General features: G+C 45.6%; 1 protein-coding gene across 14 annotated transcripts in view; it reads right to left on the reverse strand.

Annotated features, from left to right (window-relative positions):
- Positions 1-25,411, reverse strand: part of CACNA1A (calcium voltage-gated channel subunit alpha1 A) — a 243,911-nt gene that overhangs the window by 213,204 nt on the left and 5,296 nt on the right. The gene's annotated exons all lie outside the window — the stretch shown is intronic.

Below are 25,411 nucleotides of genomic sequence, written 5' to 3' on the forward strand. Positions count from 1 at the left end.
ATACAGCAACACAGTAACAGATCATACTGCACCGCTTACATATGACATACTGCAACACAGTAACAGATCATACTACACCGGTTACATATGACATACAGCAACACAGTAACAGATCATACTGCACCGGTTACATATGACATACAGCAACACAGTAACAGATCATACTGCGCCGGTTACATATGACATACAGCAACACAGTAACAGATCATACTACACCGCTTACATATGACATACTGCAACATAGTAACAGATCATACTGCACCGGTTACATATGACATACAGCAACACAGTAACAGATCATACTGCACCGGTTACATATGACATACAGCAACACAGTAACAGATCATACTACACCGGTTACATATGACATACAGCAACACAGTAAAATACATACTGCACCGGTTACATATGACATACAGCAGCACAGTAACAGATCATACTACACCGGTTACATATGACATATAGCAACACAGTAACAGATCATACTACATCGCTTACATATGACATACAGCAACACAGTAACAGATCATACTACACCGCTTACATATGACATACAGCAACACAGTAAAATACATACTGCACCGGTTACATATGACATACAGCAACGCAGTAAAATACATACTGCACCGGTTACATATGACATACAGCAACACAGTATCACAGATCATACTACACCGGTTACATATGACATACAGCAACACAGTAACAGATTATACTGCACCGTTAACATATGACATACAGCAACACAGTATCACAGATCATACTACACCGGTTACATATGACATACAGCAACACAGTAACAGATCATACTGCACCGGTTACATATGACATACAGCAACACAGTAACAGATCATACTGCACCGGTTACATATGACATACAGCAACACAGTATCAGATCATACTGCACCGGTTACATATGACATACAGCAACACAGTAAAATACATACTGCACCGGTTACATATGACATACAGCAACACAGTAACAGATCATACTGCACCGGTTACATATGACATACAGCAACACAGTAACAGATCATACTGCACCGGTTACATATGACATACAGCAACACAGTATCAGATCATACTGCACCGGTTACATATGACATACAGCAACACAGTAAAATACATACTGCACCGGTTACATATGACATACAGCAACACAGTAACAGATCATACTACACCGCTTACATATGACATACAGCAACACAGTAAAATACATACTGCACCGGTTACATATGACATACAGCAACACAGTAACAGATCATACTACACCGGTTACATATGACATACAGCAACACAGTAACAGATCATACTACACCGCTTACATATGACATACAGCAACACAGTAAAATACATACTACACCGGTTACATATGACATACAGCAACACAGTAACAGATCATACTACACTGGTTACATATGACATACTGCAACACAGTAACAGATCATACTACACCGCTTACATATGACATACAGCAACACAGTAACAGATCATACTACACCGCTTACATATGACATACAGCAACACAGTAACAGATCATACTACACCGCTTACATATGACATACTGCAACACAGTAATAGATCATACTACACCGGTTACATATGACATACAGCAACACAGTAACAGATCATACTACACCGGTTACATATGACATACAGCAACACAGTAACAGATCATACTACACCGGTTACATATGACATACTGCAACACAGTAACAGATCATACTACACCGCTTACATATGACATACAGCAACACAGTAACAGATCATACTACACCGGTTACATATGACATACAGCAACACAGTAACAGATCATACTACACCGGTTACATATGACATACTGCAACACAGTAACAGATCATACTACACCGCTTACATATGACATACAGCAACACAGTAACAGATCATACTACACCGGTTACATATGACATACAGCAACACAGTAACAGATCATACTGCAACGGTTACATATGTCATATGACATACAGCAACATAATAACAGATCATACTACACCGGTTACATGTGACATACAGCAACACAGTAACAGATCATACTACACCGGTTACATATGACATACAGCAACACAGTAACAGATCATACTACACCGCTTACATATGACATACAGCAACACAGTAACAGATCATACTACACCGGTTACATATGACATACAGCAACACAGTAACAGATCATACTACACCGGTTACATATGACATACTGCAACACAGTAACAGATCATACTACACCGCTTACATATGACATACAGCAACACAGTAACAGATCATACTACACTGGTTACATATGACATACAGCAACACAGTAACAGATCATACTGCACCGGTTACATATGACATACAGCAACATAGTAACAGATCATACTGCACCGGTTACATATGACATACAGCAAAACAGTAACAGATCATACTGCACCGGTTACATTTGACATACAGCAACACATCATACTGTAGCAGCTCCACATGACACATATGAGACAATGAAACACATTAACCGGTCATACTGTCCTAGCTTCACATGTTACACAGCAACATGACAACAGATCGTACTATAGCATGTCTATATGAGACACAGCAACACAGTAATAGATCATACTTTACCAGCTGCATCTATGACACTGCAAAATGGTAACAGATCATGCTATAGCAGCTCCACATGATACATATAAGATACTGCAACATGGTAACTGGTCATACTGGTCAGTACGGGTAATGGTGTAATGGTTAGTGTTACTGCATCACAGCGCTGAGGTCATGGGTTCAATACCCAACATGGCTCTAACTGTGCGGAGTTTGTATATTCTCCCTGTACTTGCGTGGGTTTCCTCCGGGTACTCGGGTTTCCTCCCACAATCCAAAAATATACTGGTAGGCTAATTGGCTCCCAACAAAAATTAACCCTAGAATGTCTGTGTGCGTGTACATGTGGTAGGGAATATAGATTGTAAGCTCCACTGGGGCAGCGACTGATGCGAGTGTTCAACTATACTCTGTAAAGCGCTGCGGAATATGTGTGCGCTATATAAATAATGGTAATACATATGCACTGTACCAGCTCCACATGAGACACTAACACAGTAACAGATCATACTATAGAAGCTTCACATGACACATATGAGACACTGCAACACAGTAACCGTTCATATTGTACCAACTGCACACGTGACACAGTAACGGTTCCTTAATGAGACATTGCAACATAGTAACAGATTACACTATACCAGCAACACATTAACAGATCATACTGTAGCAGTTCTACATGACACATATGTGATACAGTAACAATTTCATTACATACTATAAAAAAAAAAAGTTCAAAAATGTTATTTTCCAATAAATTGTATTTATTTTAATAGAGTAATTAGTGGAAGCCAAAACGTACAGATATACGCACAGGTGCAAGTCACACCCAGCAGTGGGATAAGTCAGTATTGGCGTATAGGACTACCATGACAGACACTTGGGTGGATGTCACTAAGCGTTTGTGGGGCCACGCCACATTGTCATTAATGAGACGGCTCTGCTGTTTCTGTGTCATTGATCTGAGAGTGGCCACACTACCTAGGGAGATTTTTAAAGTGCCAATCATTAAAATGGCTGCTTTAAAAACAGGGGCAGACTTGCAGCATTATAAAACGTCAGAGCCTGGAAAGTATTTGCATTGGGGTGGACCACCGAATATCTGGTCAAGAGGCGTCACTAATAGAAGGAACATCAGGGGTGTTTATGTAATGTCTGGGTGCTAAAGGCACTTACTTGCAAAAGGGGCCAGGGCTTCTCGGGTAAGGGAGTGGTCTCACAAGTAGGGCGCATGGCCTTGCAACCCAAACCCCCATTTTGTCCCAGAAATGTGGGTTGCCCCCGGGGACTAGTGTGAGTGCAGTGCCAGATTATACACTGTGACAGTCGGATGCTGCCTGGGTATTTGTTTCCTAGCATGGCACCCACGATTTTAATCTTATTCCATCGTTTTGATCGCATCGCATGGAATGCGATCAAAATGATTTTTTAATTGTACAGGCACCCTGATGGGTGATTACTATACTATATGCACCCCCCATTGTCAACGCCACCGCCACTATGAACGCCAACCCGAAGCGTGGCGAGTGCAGCGAGCCCGCTTCCTCCGAAGTTTTTATACCCCCACTATCCACGTTGGGGCGAGCCACCGGGCGAGCCACCGAGCCCGAAGCGTGGCGAGTGCACGCGGATAACTTCACATGTATTCCACGTCCGCTCGCCACGCTTCGGGCTCGCTGAGCTCGCCCCACTATATAAAACCAACTCCACGCCGACGTGAATAGTGGGGGTATGAAAAGGTTGGAGGACGCGTACCGCCTCCCCTCGCGGGCTCACGGCGCTCAGGTTGGCGTTGATAGTGGGGGTAGCGTTAACAATGGGGGTGCATTTAACATAGTAATCACCCATCAGGGTGCCTGTACAATTACAAATCGCATTGCATGCCATTGTAATGGCATGCGATGCGACGCAATATTAAAATTGTACAGTGCGGCTCTTAGGACCCGAAAATCGGGTCCCATCGCATACCATAATTAGTGGTATGCGATGGCATAAGATGGGCGCTGTGCTAGGAAACAAGTACCGCTGCATGTAATGTTACAGTGCAGCACCTGATCCCTGATATACAGTATCTGATACAGATATAGATACAGTCTTACACAGTGCTAATAATTATCTGATACAGATTCATATATATCATTTTATGTAGCCTTAATAATGAACTGGCAGTGGTTGAAATACAGCAACAGCTACAGGCTAGGTTTTGATTTTTAAGTTATACTGGAGGAGGGTCAGAAGGTGGCGCTGTATCATAAATTATCAGTGTGTAGTCTCTCCTTGTATACTTTCTTATAGTAAAACAAGGGAAATAATGGGCAGCAGCGCATAGTCTAGCGATGTATAAAGTAAATAATACCAATAATCACATGTGAACATTTAAGGTTGAGATGATGTAGTTTATTACTGCAGCCGGGACAGAGATTAATAACCAAGCATGGAGCAGCCATATTTGTATTCGGGAAAGATGACCACGAGATTACTGAAAACAAGTATGTGGGCAGCATTACAGAAGCTGCATAAAAGATCCAGTTTATAAAGTAAGCTAATGTACGCCTCTGGCACTAGTCAAATAAAAGAACATGCAGGAGTGTGTAAATTAAATTCTGGAGACAGTAGCACAACTCCAATCAATGGGTAAGTCAACATGAAACAAACAGCACACTGGTTAATGCAATCAGAAGTAACAAGCAGCACGAACGCGCGGGGGACCTTATTGACATTATACCATACAATAGTGGCCCTTGTTCCCCCGATGCCACGTAGTGGGTGTCCCCTATTCACATTATACCATGCAATAGTGCCCATTATTCACATTATGCCACACAATGATGCCCCTTGTTCACATTATTTCACAAAGTGGTGCCTCTTATTCACATTATGCCAATCAGTAGTGCCAATTATTCACATTGTGATACTCAGTAGTGCCCTATATTCACATTATGCCACACGGTAGTGCTAATTATTTATTTATTAACAGTTTCTTATATATCGCAGCATATCCCATTACGCTTTTCAAAAGGAGACATACACATTATGCCACACGGTACTGACAATTATTCCTATTATGCCATACAGTAGTACCACTTATTGACAACATACCACAGTATTTGTTTACCACTATTTGTTTTATGCCACACATTAATAGCTCTTATTGACAATATGCCATGGTAGTGCCAATTATTCACATTATGCCACACAGTAGAGCCAATTCTCTTCATGTCACAGTAGTTCCCATAATTCGCCTATTTGTCTTCTTTACCTTGGCAGAAGCACTGTCTACACCACCGCTAGACTTTCACCTGCAGAACTACACAAACTTCTCCAAAGGGGAGCAAGTGGAAAGTTACAACCATATTAATCCACAGGAATACAACTTCAGCACAAATCAAATGTCCAAAGTTGCGGGATCACAAAAAAAACAACAGAATTAGTATAACCTCTAAACTAACTGACCATGGTCTGCCCATTCTGAAAGGTCAAGGGAACTGGCAGTTGCAGTAAAGAATGTGCTGTATGTACTTAGCATGGCGTATTGACTCTTATATTTATGGTGTATTGACACTTAAGAACTCTCCATCATATTTCAAGGCAACCAATGTAATATTGTGGATAAAAGAAGGGTGGATGCCTATCTTCTAACACATTTGTTGTCTCTTACACTGCAAAGGACCAGGGGCCAGATGCACTAAGGTTCAAAAGTGATAAAATGAGGAGTAATAAACAACCAACCAATCAGCTCCTACCTGCCATGTCACAGTCTGGGTTTGAAAAATGTCAGACAGGAGCTGATTGGCTGGCTGTTTATCACTCTCCATTTTATCACTTTTGAAGCTTAGTGCGCCTGGCCCCAGGTGAGACTAATCACCCATAGACACAATGGGGTAAATGTAATAGTTTGCTTGATGTAGTTATCAAAGAATCTCATCCCGTCAGCCGGTGGGGATCATAGGATTGACAGTATCCAGGCGAACAATCAATAGGACGACCCCAAAAAGTTGACAGGAACAAAGTTGACATGGAAAACAGGTTGACATGGAAAAGGTTGACACAAGCAAAAGTTCAACAGGAAAAAGGTAGAAGCGTGAAAAGGTCGACATTAGTTTTTATCAACACCTGCCGACATTCCCAATTAGCGTAACACGCACCCTTGCCTGGCTCATTACCCTTCCCAATTGTAGCCCACGTGTATCGTAAAGCATAAAAAATCGTGAAAAACACATGGCGACCTATCCACAGGGCCGACACCACCATAAGGCAGCTTTAGGCATTTGCCTGAGGGCGCCGGCACTGCATGGCGGCACTTGGGAGCAGGTCAGCGGCGGCCAAACCGCCCCTGCCCCCTACTCCCCGTAGAGTCAGTTGAGCGGTGCCCATACCACTACCCTCCCCGCTTGGACCGTGTGCCGGAGCAAGTCAGCGGCAGTAGCACCCTCCCCCAGTGGAGCAGGTCAGCCACGGCCGTTCCACCATCACACCCCACCCCGTGGAGTGGGTGAGCGGTAAGGCGCTGAGATGCCTTGCACTGGCTTTTGCTTGTGTCGATCTTTTGACAATGTTGATCTAGAGCACGTAGACCATATGGGGGCCGACCTACAGTATTGACTGTTGACCTAGACAGTGTCAATCTATCATCTAGATACCACCATTAGTGTATCCAGCAACACCTGGTTTTGCCTTTATAATTACTGCCGCTTTGAACCACCGCCGCAGATGAAACAACGTCACCGTCGCGCCGCATGTTCACAGCCTTCGCTTCCATCACCGAGCCACAGAGATCCACCAGTGGCTGCTCTCTCTGTACCCAGCTCCCTGTCGCCGTGTTACTGGTACACTGTGTATTATTGGTCTCCGGTGACTCCTGTTATGTGTCTGTATTCGGGTATAAATAGATAGAATGGAGAAAAAAACTGACTGTAAATAGTCACAGCTTCCGTGTCACAGGTCTATGGATATATATATATATATATATATATATATATATATATATATATATATATATATATATACTGTGACCGGCTGCCTGGCTGTAATAATAATTATGACGTGACATCACTCTCAGCTGCATAGATCTAAGAGTCAGCCATTGCTCTCTGAGAACACCCTGATATCACAGGGAGCTCTCTCTCTCTCTCCCTCTCTCATAAAGGATAGTAATATACATGGGAGACAGTCTGCAAGCTCCGGTAATGAAGCACTATGTTAATGAGACACACTGTGTGCTTGGCTCACAGAGCAGCAGCTGCAGATGGCTCGGACTGGAGGATGCTACAACATGTGAGCAGCAGCCAGTAAGGGAGAGCTTGCCAAATAATGGCAGAGTGTGTGGGCGAGGAGAGAGGGAATACCAGGAGCCTAGTGACTGCCGCATATCACTGCAACATGCAGCAACACCTTCCTATGGCAAACAAGCAGCGCTGGGGATACTATACAGTGTGCGGAGAACAGTACAGGCTAATGCTGTCATCTATACACTGACATGTTCCAGACAACCCCCGCACTGTACATACTGTACCCCGGTAGGTGCGGCCCCCAATATTCCCAAAACCAGCTTGTACCCTGTACCCAGCTTCCTGCATCCGCCCTGTGCAAAATACGCTGTATCCTTAATAGTTATTATCAGTTTCTTATATAGCGCACACATATTCCGCAGCGTTTTACAGAGAATATCTGAGTATTCACGTCAGTCCCTGCCCTCTACCCTCCCCCTCTATCCCCACTAGTTCCTTACCCCCCCATCCCCGGCTGCACACTACCCCGGCCTGCATATTCCCCATTCGGGATGCTGGCTGTCGCTATTCCGGCGTGGGCATCCTGAACTGTTCCATGTTCTGGCGGTATATTGAATACTGCCATCCTGACCGCGGGGAAACCGACTGCACAACTAAGTAACTAGTAGCAGCAACTCATGGGGGTGTATTTGACAATAAGCAGTGTAACATATCACTTTCCCCGGTGCAAAAAAAATCTGGTATATCTGCAAACACTGACGTCTGAGCAGCCTGCACTTCTGTCAGTATGACCATGACATGCCACTCTCTGATCAGCAGTAGATGCCAATGGCGGGTCCACCTCTGAGTCAGGGCCCAGGACTAGAATTCAGATCTCCCCTACATACACAATGTGACTAGTACCTGTCCCCAGCTCTCTCCTTCATTATAATATGTAACTAGTACCTGTATCCTTCTCTCTCTCCCTGCAAACACTATGGGCCTTATTTTGGTTCACTCTTTCTGACAAAATCCTTCTTAGATGGACAAAACCATGTGCACTGCAGGGGGGCAGATGTAACATGTGCAGAGAGATTTAGATTTGGGTGAGTAATTTTGTTTCTGTGCAGGGAAAATACTGACTGCTTTATTTTTACACTGCAATATAGATCTCACTTTGAAGTAAAACCCCACCCAAATCTAATTCTCTCTGCACAAGTAACACCTGCCCCACCTGCAGTGCACATGGTTTTGCCCATCTAAGAAGGATTTTGTCAGAAAGAATGAACCAAAATAAGGCCCCATGTGCACTGCAGGTGGGGCAGGTGTTACTTGTGCAGAGAGAATTAGATTTGGGTGGGGTTTTACTTTAAAGTGAGATCTATATTGCAGTGTAAAAATAAAACAGCCAGTATTTTCCCTTCACAGAAACAAAATAACTCACCCAAATCTAATTCTCTCTGCACATTTTACATCTGCCCCCCTGCAGTGCACATGGTTTTGTCCATCTAAGAAGGATTTTGTCAGAAAGAGTAAACCAAAATAAGGCCCTATGTAACTAGTACCCAGCTCTCTCCCTAAACATAATATGTAACTAGTACCTGTACCTAGCTCTCTCCCTAATTATGTGTAACTAGTACTAACTAGTACCTGTAACCAGCTCTCCCTACATACAAAATGTAAAATCATGCCAAAAAATGCAAAATCATGCACTTGGGTCTCAGAAATCCAAAGACTCAATATAGTATAAATGGCACTATAATGGAAACTACTGAGGAAGAGAGGGATCTAGGTGTCACTATTTCAGGGGACTTAATGGCAGGGAGGCCATATAACAAAGCAATGAAGAAGGCAAGTCAGATGCTTGGTTGCATAGGGAGAGGTATCAGCAGTAGAAAGAAAGAAGTAATAATGCCACTGTATAGGTCATTGGTACGACCTCACCTAGAGTATTGTGTTCAGTTCTGGAGGCCATATCTCCAGAAGGATATAAATACATTAGTGACTGTACAAAGAAGAGCAACTAAAATGGTGCATGGCCTGCATCACAAAACGTACCAGGAAAGACTAAAAGATCTTAATATGTATAGTTGAGAGCAGAGAAGGGAAAGGGGGGACATGATAGAAACTTTCAAATATATTAAGGGCTTTAACAAGGTACAGGTGGGAGACATTCTTCACAGGAAGAGGAGCAACAGAACACAAGGACATGTACTGAAACTAGAGGGAGGAAGATTCAGGGGAAATGTGAGGAAGAATTACTTCACAGAAAGAGTAGTAGATAAGTGGAATAGCCTCCCAACAGAGGTGGTAGACGCAAATACAGTAGTACAATGTAAACATGCTTGGGATAGGCATATTGATATCCTTACAAAAAAATAAGGATCAAATATGGTTTGAGGTAACATGTTTAAAAAAAGGGGCAGACTAGATGGGCCAAGTGGTTCTTATCTGCTGTCAAATTCTATGTTTCTATGTTTTAAATTCTAAATGTAACTAGTACCTGTATCATAGTTGCCTACCCTCCTGCATTCTACAGGAGACTCCTTGAAATAACAGTAATCTCCCTCATTAGTCTAGCAATCTCCCTCATGTCACCTAGTCCACATTAAACTGTTACATTTTTGGGGGAAATGAGAGACAGGAGGAATGAGAGACAGATACATTTACATTGAATAATCAGCACCATTTCCCAGCACTTTACCAAGTATAGTATCTCTTACTAACTGCTTTGGGGCTCATCTACATTTGGATATAAGTCATTTTAAAAGATTCCTCTCAGATGTAGCAGTACGCACCCACGCTTCTAGGTGCCACGTTCACAATCTCTTTTCACAATATCTCCATATATGGAACTAGGCTAGCCCTTTGGGTGGAGCATAACACGCCCCCTCAATGGGGCGCTGTGCAAAATTCTACTACCAACTATAATCTCCCTGAAACTAGTTTTCAAAAGTAGGCAAGTATGTACCTGTATTCAGATCTCCCCTACATACACAATGTGACTAGTACTTATACACAGCTCTCTCTCCCTACATAAAAAATGTTACTAGTACTTACACAGCTCTCTCCCTACATACACAATGTAACTAGTACCTGTCCCCAGCTCTCTTCCTAATTATAATATGTAAGTAGTACCTGTACCCAGCTCTCTCCCTCATTATAATATGTAATGGTACTTGTTTAGTTTCACGGCGGCAGCATGGCCGGCCGCTACTACCTGTACCCAGCTCTCTCCCTCACCCATCTCTATCTCCCTACATACACAATGTAACTAGTACCTGTACCCAGCTCTCTCCCTATATACACACAATGAAACTAGTACCTGTATCCAGCTCTCTCTCCCTACGTACACAATGTAGCAATTACCTATGGTTACAGTCCTTGGTACAGGAAGCTCCAATGAATGGCAGGTGGTGGTGTCCCTTATGGTGTCCAGTAATAATGTCCATTATTTGGAAGGGTTGGGAGAAGGAGAGTTGGTCCAAGTGAGAATTTATTTTTGTAATCCCAAAGAGGTCAGGCTGTACACTTGGACCAACTCTCCTTCTCCCAACCCTTCCAAATATTGGACATTATTACTGCACACCATAAGGGACACCTGACATTCATTGGAGCTTCCTGTACCAAGGACTGGAACCATAGGATCCCTACAAAATCAGGATCAGGTTCAAAACCTCCAGCAGGTCTATGGACACCCGCCATTCCAGCTTCTACAAAAATGTATGTGGGAGATTGTGACTATTCCACTCAGGAGAGTATCCCTGGGAACAAGTCAGATATCGTCCATTATTTGTACTTGTGTTCAAGTATTTGTATAACCCATATCAGGCTGTATACCTTTATTCTACTTTGAAATATGCAATTGCTTTTAAGTTATTTACCCTTTTAATTAGTAAAAATAAAATATTTGTAATACCCAATTGGTCAAACACACTCATAATTATTTTTTTTGTGTAGCGCTCCACCACCCCCTGTGTTTCTTCCTCTGTTTAGTTTCTGGGGGCTGACCTCCCCACGGTGTGAGCAGCTTGCCAAACAACCCACCCAGAAGCGCCTGTTTATATTGTTCCACCTAGGTGGTCCAATATACAACTTTTTTCACAATGTAACTAGTACCTGTACCCAACTCTCTCCCTACATACACAATGTAACTAGTACCTGTACCCACCTCTCTCCCTACATACACAATGTAACTAGTACCTGTACCCAGCTCTCTCCCTACATACACAATGTAACTAGTACCTGCTGTACCCAGCTCTCTCCCTACATACACAATGTAACTAGTACCTGTACCCAGCTCTCTCCCTACATACACAATGTAACTAGTACCTGTACCCAGCTCTCTCCCTACATACACAATGTAACTAGTACCTGTACCCAGCTCTCTCCCTACATACACAATGTAACTAGTACCTGTACCCAGCTCTCTCCCTACATACACATGTAACTAGTACCTGTACCCAGCTCTCTCCCTACATACACAATGTAACTAGTACCTGTACCCAACTCTCTCCCTACATACACAATGTAACTAGTACCTGTACCCAGCTCTCTCCCTACATACACATGTAACTAGTACCTGTACCCAGCTCTCTCCCTACATACACAATGTAACTAGTACCTGTACCCAACTCTCTCCCTACATACACAATGTAACTAGTACCTGTACCCACCTCTCTCCCTACATACACAATGTAACTAGTACCTGCTGTACCCAGCTCTCTCCCTACATACACAATGTAACTAGTAACTAGATGTGTATATATCTCTCTCTCTCTCTATACCTACATACACAATGTTATTAGTCTATATATCCAAGTCTCTCCCTACAAACCCAATGTAATTAGTAACTGTAGCAAGCTCTCTCTGTATACACCCCGTACCCAGCTCCTGTATCTGCTCTCTGTATACACCCCATACCCAGCTCCTGTATCTGCTCTCTGTATACACCCCGTACCCAGCTCCTGTATCTGCTCTCTGTATACACCCCGTACCCAGCTCCTGTATCTGCTCTCTGTATACACCCTATACCCAGCTCCTGTATCTGCTCTCTGTATACACCCCGTACCCAGCTCCTGTATCTGCTCTCTGTATACACCCTATACCCAGCTCCTGTATCTGCTCTCTGTATACACCCCGTACCCAGCTCCTGTATCTGCTCTGTATACACCCCATACCCAGCTCCTGTATCTGCTCTCTGTATACACCCTATACCCAGCTCCTGTATCTGCTCTCTGTATACACCCCGTACCCAGCTCCTGTATCTGCTCTCTGTATACACCCCGTACCCAGCTCCTGTATCTGCTCTCTGTATACACCCCATACCCAGCTCCTGTATCTGCTCTCTGTATACACCCCGTACCCAGCTCCTGTATCTGCTCTCTGTATACACCCCATACCCAGCTCCTGTATCTGCTCTCTGTATACACCCCGTACCCAGCTCCTGTATCTGCTCTCTGTATACACCCTATACCCAGCTCCTGTATCTGCTCTCTGTATACACCCCGTACCCAGCTCCTGTATCTGCTCTCTGTATACACCCCGTACCCAGCTCCTGTATCTGCTCTCTGTATACACCCCGTACCCAGCTCCTGTATCTGCTCTGTATACACCCCATACCCAGCTCCTGTATCTGCTCTCTGTATACACCCTATACCCAGCTCCTGTATCTGCTCTCTGTATACACCCCGTACCCAGCTCCTGTATCTGCTCTCTGTATACACCCCGTACCCAGCTCCTGTATCTGCTCTCTGTATACCCAGTTCTTGTATCGTCTTCTCATTATCCTTGCACAGTGTGTGCCATGTGCTAAACACCTGAGTATAGTACAGCTACAGAGAGGACGCGCTCACAGCACTTTCCAGGCTTGGTAAGGAATCTCACGCCTGTCTCACACCTGTCACCAGTGTTCCTTGCAGTATCTCGCCTCTGCGGGGATCCCCTTCTGGGGTCCCTACTCCACACATTGCTGTAAGTGTGAATACCCTGCTATTAGGTTGTAGCAGTATGAACACACAGCAATCCAATGCTGTTATGTGCTGTATAGGCCACGTACCAACCATCCAATCATACGCTGAGCTGTATATACTCCTGATGGTACAATGCTGTTATGTGCTGTATAGGCCACGTACCAACCATCCAATCATATGCTGAGCTGTATATACTGCTGATGGTACAATGCTGTTATGTGCTGTATAGGCCACGTACCAACCATCCAATCATACCCTGAGCTGTATATACTCCTGATGGTACAATGCTGTTATGTGCTGTATAGGCCACGTACCAACCATCCAATCATACCCTGAGCTGTATATACTCCTGATGGTACAATGCTGTTATGTGCTGTATAGGCCACGTACCAACCATCCAATCATATGCTGAGCTGTATATACTGCTGATGATACAATGCTGTTATGTGCTGTATAGGCCACGTACCAACCATCCAATCATATGCTGAGCTGTATATACTCCTGATGGTACAATGCTGTTATGTGCTGTATAGGCCACGTACCAACCATCCAAAAATATGGGTCATACATCTGAACACTGATTCCCCATACAAAAGATGTCCATCCACCCATCTGGGACCAAATGGCATTTGTCAGAAATCGATGATCAGCGATCCATCCGGGAACCAGTAAAAAACAGCATTTAACAGATCCCTGACTCACTCATCCTGGTCATTTTCTCTTCTTGGAACCAGACAATTGAGGATTTTCAGCATGTTGGATTCAATCGATTGCCCCAAACCAAGATATAGTCAGGAATTGCCCCTGAATAGTATTACTAGAACTATCCTATAATCTCCGTAACTCACACTCCACTAATATCACTACCAGTATCCTGTATCCCACACTCACACTCCAGTTATATCACTTCCGGTATCCTGTCTCCCATACTCACACTCCAGAAATATCAGTACAGGTATCCTGTCTCCCACACTCACACTCCAGTTATATCACTTCCGGTATCCTGTCTCCCACACTCACACTCCAGTTATATCACTTCCGGTATCCTGTCTCCCATACTCACACTCCAGAAATATCAGTACATATCCTGTCTCCCACACTCACACTCCAGTTATATCACTTCCGGTATCCTGTCTCCCACACTCACACTCCAGTTATATCACTTCCGGTATCCTGTCTCCCAAACTCACACTCCATAATATCACTACCGGTATCCTGTCTCCCACACTCACACTCCATAATATCACTACCGGTATCCTGTCTCCCACACTCACACGCCAGTAATATCACTACTGGTATCCTGTCTCCCACACTCACACTCCAGTAATATCACTACCCCGGTATACTGTCTCCCAAACTCACACTCCAGTAATATCACTCCCGGTATCCTGTCTCCCACACTCACACTCCAGTAATATCACTTCCGGTATCCTGTCTCCCTCACTCACACTACACTAATATCACTCCCGGTATCATGTCTCCCACACTCACACTCCAGTAATATCACTTCCGGTATCCTGTCTCCCTCGCTCACACTACACTAATATCACTCCCGGTATCATGTCTCCCAAACTCACACTTCAGTAATATCACTCCCGGTATCCTGTCTCCCTCACTCACACTCCAGTAATATCACTAGCGGTATCATGTCTCCCACACTCACACTCCAGTAATATCACTAGCGGTATCATGTCTCCCACACTCACACTCCAGTAATATCACTCCCAGTATCCTGTCTCCCTCACTCACACTACACTAATATCACTCCCGGTATCCTGTCTCCCACACTCACACTCCAGTAATATCACTCCCGGTATCCTGTCTCCCACACTCACACTCCAGTTATATCACTTCCGGTATCCTGTCTCCCATACTCACACTCCAGAAATATCAGTACAGGTATCCTGTCTCCCACACTCACACTCCAGTTTTATCACTTCCGGTATCCTGTCTCCCACACTCACACTCCAGTTATATCACTTCCGGTATCCTGTCTCCCAAACTCCCACTCCATAATATCACTACCGGTATCCTGTCTCCCACTCCATAATATCACTAACGGTATCCTGTCTCCCACACTCACACTCCAGTAATATCACTACCGGTATCCTGTCTCCCACACTCACACTCCAGTAATATCACTACTGGTATCCTGTCTCCCACACTCACACTCCAGTAATATCACTACCCCGGTATACTGTCTCCCAAACTCACACTCCAGTAATATCACTCCCGGTATCCTGTCACCCACACTCACACTCCAGTAATATCACTTCCGGTATCCTGTCTCCCTCACTCACACTCCAGTAATATCACTCCCGGTATCATGTCTCCCACACTCACACTCCAGTAATATCACTTCCGGTATCCTGTCTCCCTCACTCACACCACACTAATATCACTCCCGGTATCATGTCTCCCAAACTCACACTCCAGTAATATCACTCCCGGTATCCTGTCTCCCTCACTCACACTCCAGTAATATCACTAGCGGGATCATGTCTCCCACACTCACACTCCAGTAATATCACTAGCGGTATCATGTCTCCCACACTCACACTCCAGTAATATCACTCCCGGTATCCTGTCTCCCACACTCACACTGCAGTAATATCACTCCCGGTATCCTGTCTCCCACACTCACACTCCAGTAATATCACTACTAGTATCCTGTCTCCCAAACTCACACTCCAGTAATATCACTACCTGTATCCGGTCTCCCTCACTCACACTCCAGTAATATCACTCCCGGTATCCTGTCTCCCACACTCACACTCCACTAATATCACTACCTGTATCCTGTCTCCCAAACTCACACTCCAGTAATATCACTACCTGTATCCTGTCTCCCTCACTCATACTCCAGTAATATCACTACCGGTATCCTGTCTCCCAAACTCACACTCCACTAATATCACTTCCGGTATCCTGTCTCCCACACTCACACTCCAGTAATATCACTACCGGTATCCTGTCTCCCACACTCACACTCCAGTAATATCACTACTGGTATCCTGTCTCCCACACTCACACTCCAGTAATATCACTACCGGTATTCTGTCTACCACACTCACACTCCAGTAATATCACTACCCCGGTATACTGTCTCCCAAACTCACACTCCAGTAATATCACTCCCGGTATCCTGTCTCCCACACTCACACTCCAGTAATATCACTCCCGGTATCCTGTCTCCCTCACTCACACTACACTAATATCACTCCCGGTATCATGTTTCCCAAACTCACACTCAGTAATATCACTCCCGGTATCCTGTCTCCCTCACTCACACTCCAGTAATATCACTAGCGGTATCATGTCTCCCACACTCACACTCCAGTAATATCACTAGCGGTATCATGTCTCCCACACTCACACTCCAGTAATATCACTCCCGGTATCCTGTCTCCCTCACTCACACTACACTAATATCACTCCCGGTATCCTGTCTCCCACACTCACACTCCAGTAATATCACTCCCGGTATCCTGTCTTCCACACTCACACTCCAGTAATATCACTCCCGGTATCCTGTCTCCCTCACTCACACTACACTAATATCACTCCCGGTATCCTGTCTCCCACACTCACACTCCAGTAATATCACTCCCGGTATCCTGTCTCCCACACTCACACTCCACTAATATCACTACCTGTATCCTGTCTCCCAAACTCACACTCCAGTAATATCACTACCTGTATCCTGTCTCCCTCACTCATACTCCAGTAATATCACTACCGGTATCCTGTCTCCCAAACTCACACTCCACTAATATCACTTCCGGTATCCTGTCTCCCACACTCACACTCCAGTAATATCACTACCGGTATCCTGTCTCCCACACTCACACTCCAGTAATATCACTACTGGTATCCTGTCTCCCACACTCACACTCCAGTAATATCACTACCGGTATTCTGTCTACCACACTCACACTCCAGTAATATCACTACCCCGGTATACTGTCTCCCAAACTCACACTCCAGTAATATCACTCCCGGTATCCTGTCTCACACACTCACACTCCAGTAATATCACTCCCGGTATCCTGTCTCCCTCACTCACACTACACTAATATCACTCCCGGTATCATGTTTCCCAAACTCACACTCAGTAATATCACTCCCGGTATCCTGTCTCCCTCACTCACACTCCAGTAATATCACTAGCGGTATCATGTCTCCCACACTCACACTCCAGTAATATCACTAGCGGTATCATGTCTCCCACACTCACACTCCAGTAATATCACTCCCGGTATCCTGTCTCCCTCACTCACACTACACTAATATCACTCCCGGTATCCTGTCTCCCACACTCACACTCCAGTAATATCACTCCCGGTATCCTGTCTTCCACACTCACACTCCAGTAATATCACTCCCGGTATCCTGTCTCCCTCACTCACACTACACTAATATCACTCCCGGTATCCTGTCTCCCACACTCACACTCCAGTAATATCACTACCGGTATCCTGTCTCCCACACTCACACTCCAGTAATATCACTACCGGTATCCTGTCTCCCACACTCACACTCCAGTAATATCACTTCCGGTATCATGTCTCCCAAACTCACACTCCAGTAATATCACTACCTGTATCCTGTCTCCCACACTCACACTCCAGTAATATCACTTCCGGTATCCTGTCTCCCACACTCACACTCCAGTAATGTCTCTCCCGATATCCTGTCTCTCAGACTCACACTCCAGTAACATCTCTTCCAGTATCCTCTCCCCCACACTCACACTCCAGTAACATCTTTTCCAGTATCCTGTGCCCCAAACTCACACTCCGGTAATATCACTTGTCTCCTAAGCTCACACTCCAGTAATATGATTTAATTATCACCCTGTTTCTAAAGCTAGGAATTCTTTTGAAATCACAGTAGGCACTGCTAGCACTGGCGTAAGTGATGGCACTGCTAGCACTGGCGCATGTGCTATATAATCGCAGCAGGCACTGCTAGCACTGGCGCAAGTGCTATATAATCGTAGCAGGCACTGCTAGCACTGGCGCAAGTGCTATATAATTGCAGCAGGCACTGATAGCACTGGCGCAAGTGCTATATAATCGCAGCAGGCACTGCTAGCACTGGCGCAAGTGCTATATAATCACAGCAGGCACTGCTAGCACTGGCGCAAGTGCTATATAATCACAGCAGGCACTGCTAGCAATGGTGCAAGTGTCATATAATCACGGCAGGCACTGCTGGCACTGGTGCAAGTGCTATATAATCACAGCAGGCACTGCTAGCACTGGTGCAAGTGCTATATAATCACGGCTGGCACTGGTGCAAAAGCTATATAATTACGGCAGGCACTGCTAGCACTGGTGTAAGAGATATATAATCACCGTAGGCACTGCTAGCACTGGTGTAAATGCTATATAATCACAGTAGGCACTGCTAGCACTGGTGTTAGTGCTATATTGCCACAGCAGGCACTGCTAGCACTGGTGTAAGTGATATATAATCACCGCAGGCACTGCTAGCACTGGTGTAAGTGATATATAATCACAGTAGGCACTGTTAGCACTGGTGTAAGTGATATATAATCACCGCAGGCACTGCTAGCACTGGTGTAAGTGATATATACTCGCAGTAGGCACTGCTAGCACTGGTGTAAGTGATATATAATCACAGCAGGCACTGCTAGCACTGGTGTAAGTGATATATAATCACAGCAGGCACTGCTAGCACTGGTGTAAGTGATGTATAAATGATGTATAATCTATAAGAGAACAATACCCTAACATGGATAGAATCATAATGTACTTTACATACTTCACTGTAACAAATCTGATCACATACAGAATTAAATATTGAGATTTACATTCAGCTCGGGGAACATGATAACCTGGTACTGATACGAGAAGTATTCCTGATTTAGAACAGGGTAAATAATTAGAAAAAAGATCCAAGATGTTCTTATATCATTATATGTCTGTAGGACGGATAAACATTGCCTGTATCAATCCCCGTCCTAAGCAGCCTGCAATGCACCGCAATAGTCAGACGCAGACAGTTCTAAACCAACACCGAGAGGCACATTAAATATAGGGAGAGGTATCTGACGGAGCCCAATAGGGTCAACAAAAAAACACTCACAAAAACTCCTGATTTGTATGGTAGATTACATGATAAACCTTTGTGACAAGTGTCAAATGATGATGCTATAATTAGGATCTACAGACTAAGTATTGAGAGTGATAGATATTTTATGGTGATCATCATTGATGCTCTCTGTATTGTATAGTGAACACTTATGCTTTCTATATTACATTGGGGTCACTGACATTATCTGTATTCTATGGGGGTCACTAATGATCTCTGTAATATATATAGTGATCACTGATGCTCTCTGTATGATATGGCGGTCACTGTGATGCTCTCTGTATGATATTGCGGTCACTGTGATGCTCTCTGTATGATATGGTGGTCACTGTGATGCTCTCTGTATGATATGGCAGTCACTGTGATGCTCTCTGTATGATATGGCGGTCACTGTGATGCTCTCTGTATGATTTGGCAGTCACTGTGATGCTCTCTGTATGATTTGGCAGTCACTGTGATGCTCTCTGTATGATATGGCAGTCACTGTGAGGATCTCTGTATGATATGGCGGTCACTGTGATTATCTCTGTATGATATGGCAGTCACTGTGATGCTCTCTGTATGATATGGCGGTCACTCTGATGCTCTCTGTATGATATGGCGGTCACTGTGATGCTCTCTGTATGATATGGCGGTCACTGTGATGCTCTCTGTATGATATGGCGGTCACTGTGATGCTCTCTGTATGATATGGCGGTCACTGTGATGCTCTCTGTATTATATAGCAGTTACTGTGATGCTCTCTGTATTATATAGCAGTTACTGTGATGCTCTCTGTATGATATGGCAGTCACTGTGATGCTCTCTATATGATATGGCGGTCACTGTGATGCTCTCTATATGATATGGCAGTCACTGTGATGATCTCTGTATGATGTGGCGGGCACTGTCATGCTCTCTGTATGATATGGGGGTCACTGTGATGCTCTCTGTATGATATGGCGGTCACTGTGATGCTCTCTGTATTATATAGCAGTTACTGTGATGCTCTCTGTATTATATGGTGGTCACTGTCATGCTCTCTGTATGATATGGCGGTCACTGTGATGCTCTCTGTATGATATGGCAGTCACTCTGATGCTCTCTGTATGATATGGCGGTCACTGTGATGCTCTCTGTATGATATGATGGTCACTGTGATGCTCTCTATATGATATGGCGGTCACTGTGATGCTCTCTGTATTTTATAGCAGTCAGTGTGAGGCTCTCTGTATGATACGGCAGTCACTGTGATGCTCTCTGTATTTTATAGCAGTCAGTATGAGGCTCTCTGTATGATACGGCAGTCACTCTGATGCTGCCTGCATACCAAGCCCAGCCTGCATACTGCCCCTTGCCCGCATACCGCCACTGCGTGCACCACTTCTCACACACCACTTCTCACACACCACCTCCTGCCTGAACGCCACCTCTTGCCTGCATACCACCCTCCCCCTGCATACCACCCTCTGCCTGCATACCACCCCCTGCCTGCACACCACCCTCTGCCTGCATACCACCCTCTGCCTGCATACCATCCCATGCCTGCATACCACCCCCTGCCTGCACACCACCCCCTGCCTGCACACCACCCCCTGCCTGCATACCATCCCATGCCTGCAGAACTCCCATTCTACATACCACATCATGCCTACATACCACCCCATCTGCATCATGCCTACCACCCCATCTGCATCACCACCCCATCTGCATGCCTGCATAAAACCTCCTTCCTGGATACCACCCCCTGCCTGCACACCACCCCCTGCCCGCATACCACCCGCTGCCTGCATACCACCCCCTGCCTGCACACCACCCCCTGCCTGCACACCACCCCCTGCCTGCATACCACCCCCTGCCTGCACACCACCCCCTGCCTGCACACCACCCCCTGCCTGCACACCACCCCCTGCGAGACCCAGATTTTTCCAAATCCCGGCCACCTCCAACCTGTCCCTCTCTGTTAATGAATCTGCCTGTCAATAGGACAGAGGCATTCACATTTCTGAGATGCGATCGCAGGACCCATCTTGCACATACGCAGAATGTGCCCCACATGTGTGCAGTTTTTAAAAAAATACGATTAATATGGAACAATGCCCAACATCATTTGTCCAGGAGTTTGAGGGAATTCAAAGGAAATCAACCAGCATCGCATCAATTGTATATCATACCCGGAAATTACAAGCAGTGGCGTCTCCAAAGGCGTGGCCGCAGCACGGTTCAGATTTAAAATAGCCACACCTACTGCCCCACCCCCCCAACTGCTGCTTAGCATCGCCGACCGGGACTCACTGACAGTTGGTGTGGATCCTTTATTTGAATTATGGACTGTGCTGCGGCCCCACCTCTGGATCCGCCACTGCATAGTAATAGGATTGTCTAGAATGCAGTGTAGTCATAGCGGAGGATTGAATCTATATATATAGCGGCAGCATATTCCGTTGCATTGTACAATTAGAGATGTGTTTAACCTCCTACTCCAATATGGTTGCTGTGCGGAAAGGACTGCATCCCTGCCTCATGGCATTTGCATCTATCTATCTATCTATCTATCTATCTATGCCACATTTAGAGCATTGGATTCGCGCAGTACATGGCACACTGTACATTCCCTTCCCCCATGAACTGAGTCTGCGAGAGCAGAACAGCGGTGGGTATTTGGGAGCTAAGGGCTGTGTGAGGAAAGCATCCATCAGCTATGAGGCTGACTGTGAACCAATACTGCACAGCTCAGCAAAGTAGAAAATGCAGTTTGCTTTATTTTTTAATTTACTTCTCCTCGCTGAAGCAGCTGCAGTGCAATTCTCTGGGTGTACTACAGCAAATGAACCTATTCAGCTTATGCCAGAGCCACAGAACCGCAGCCCTCTCTCCGCTCAGGAGAATACACTGACAATGCTGTACACACTGACAGGAGGCTGGGGCTTCATCCACAGGGCCCAACAGGGACGCGCATTGCAACGGCACCAATCACAGACATCACAGGAAATCATTCTCACGCTGGACGGCGAGTAATTCGGACACTTTGCTACCTCTGCAGACTCAGAACGCGAACGGCGTAACTTATTGCCGCAGCGTCGCTGGTTATGTAACCAACGGGCCTGAACAATTACATACAGCATCCTAAATGTATTTATAAATTACATTACAGTATAAAATATACATAGATTTAGATTTTTATTTTCACATATATTTTGCTGTTTGTTAATTTATTTTTTTCGTGCCCAGAGACGACTAGTCTATAACCCATTGGTTACATAAAGGGGGTGATTCTGGTTACAATTTGCATTTTTTAGTTTAGCATAAACATCAATTTGCAGCCTTTCACGCAGGGGCCAAATCATTCGTTGATCGCCGACCATCGAATAATTTCTACAGCGCTTACACATCTAAGACACCTCTCTGGTGCTGTGCACCCACAGTGCTGTGGGCGGCAGATAATCACTTCGCTATGGCCGCTCGCACCAAGCGGCTGCACATGTGCAGAAATGTTGATGTGCCTGCGCAGTCGCAAAAAATGTCTCCCCTGTGCAAAAACACAGGGGAGCGATGAGGCCAGAATCAGGGCCAAAGGGGAGATAATGGGCAGCACTGAGGTCACAGGTTTGAACTGTGTGGAGTTTGTATATACTCCCCGTGCTTGCGTGGGTTTCCTCCGGGTGCTCCGGTTTCCTCCCACAATCCAAAAATATACTGGTAGGCTAATTGACTCCTAACAAAATTAACCCTAGAATGTCTGTGTGTGCATGTACGGGTGGTAGGGAATATAGATTGTAAGCTCCACTGGGGCAGGGACTGTTCAAATATTCTCTGTAAAGCGCTGCGGAATATGTATGCGCTATATAAGAAACTGTTAATAAATAATAATAATATACATTATTCATTTCATATAGGTGAGAAGGAATGTATAGAACAGAGGAAAAATTACAGTAGATCTGACTGTTGTGGAACTAAGAGTTCCAGCATGCTCTGCCAGCCTTTGGGGACAGCCGTACGGCATAGTTGCCTCCCCTCCTGCATTCTGCAGGAGACTCCCTGACATAGCAGCAATCTGCCTCTCTCCAGGGCCGGTGCCAGACACCGAAGCGCCCCAGGCGGGTGGGGGGGCTCCGGCGCTCACCTGCTCTCCCCGGGGGTCCTGTTATTGCGGCAGACCAGCCGCTCCACACGGGGGGGGGGGGTGCCGGCTCCCTCACCTGCTCCCCTGCTCCCCTGGGGGTTGTAGTGGGGTTCTGGGCATTGAGGCGGCAGACCAGCCGCTTCACACGGGGGGGGGAGGGGTGGTGTAGTTGCCGGCACCGGGTCCCGGGTATTCGGTTGCTCCACACAGGGGGGGGTCCAGGTATTGCGGCAGCAGGCCAGCCGCTCCACACAGGGGGGGTGCCGGGATGCCGCTGCGTCCTTCAACGGGGGGGGGGGGGGGGGGTTGTCAGGGGTGGGGGGTGACGGGGGATGCAGAACACCAGGGGTGGGCAGGGGAGCGGGTCCACATAGGGGAAGTTGCGGATGCTGCCGCCACTCACCTCCATCCGGGGGGGGGGACCTGCTTCAAATTGTGCCCTCCAGTGGCCGGCGCCCTAGGCAAATGCCTAAGGCTGCCTAGTGGTGGCGCCGGCCCTGCCTCTATCCCTTATAAGTCTAGCAATCTCCCTCATGTCACCTAGCCCACATTACAATGTTACATCATAGTTACCTCCCCTCCTGCATTCTGCAGGAGACTCTCTGACATAGCAGCAATCTCCCTCTCTCGCTCAATAGTCTAGCAATCTCCCTCGTGTCACCTAGCCCACATTACACTGTTACATTTTTTTGGGGAAAAAAGGAATGAACGCTAGATACATTTACATGGAATCATCAGCACCATTTCCCAGCACTTTACCAAGTATAGTATCTCTTACTAACTGCTTTGGGGCTCATCTACATTTGGATATAAGTCATTTTAAAAGATTCCCCTCAGATGTAGCAGTACACACCCACGCTTCTAGGTGCCACGTTCACAATCTCTTTTCACAATCTCTCCATATATGGAACTAGACAAGCCCTTTGAGTAGAGCATGACACGCCCCCTCAATGGAACACTGTTCAAAATTATACTACCAACTATAATCTCCCTCAGACTAGTTTTCAAAAGTAGGCAAGTATGCCGTACGGCCTGTGTTTCTCCAGGTGGTGAAAAACTACAATTCCCAGCATAACTTGCCAGCTGACAGATCAGGCTGGGGCTTGTAGTTTGACAGCACCTGGAAGAGTCACAGGAGATTTCTGAATCAATAGTATAATAATATAAAGATAGTCTATAAGGGATGCGTTCAGCATCCCTGCAGTCACAATACTGATGCCGTCATCCCAACAGGAAATGGTGCTTGAATATCATTCAGGGAGCCAGCATCCCAAACGTTAAATATATGGGAAGCCAGGAGAAAAGTTTGTGTGTTTGTGTGTGTGGGGGGGGGGCAATTGAATGGTTAAACATAAGCCACCAGACCCCGGCAAGGCTTCTGTGATACACCAGAGGTACCTGGTGGCTTAACCATATCT

Source organism: Crinia signifera, chromosome 4 (assembly GCF_055691185.1).
Source record: "Crinia signifera chromosome 4, ASM5569118v1, whole genome shotgun sequence".
NCBI lineage: Eukaryota > Metazoa > Chordata > Amphibia > Anura > Myobatrachidae > Crinia > Crinia signifera.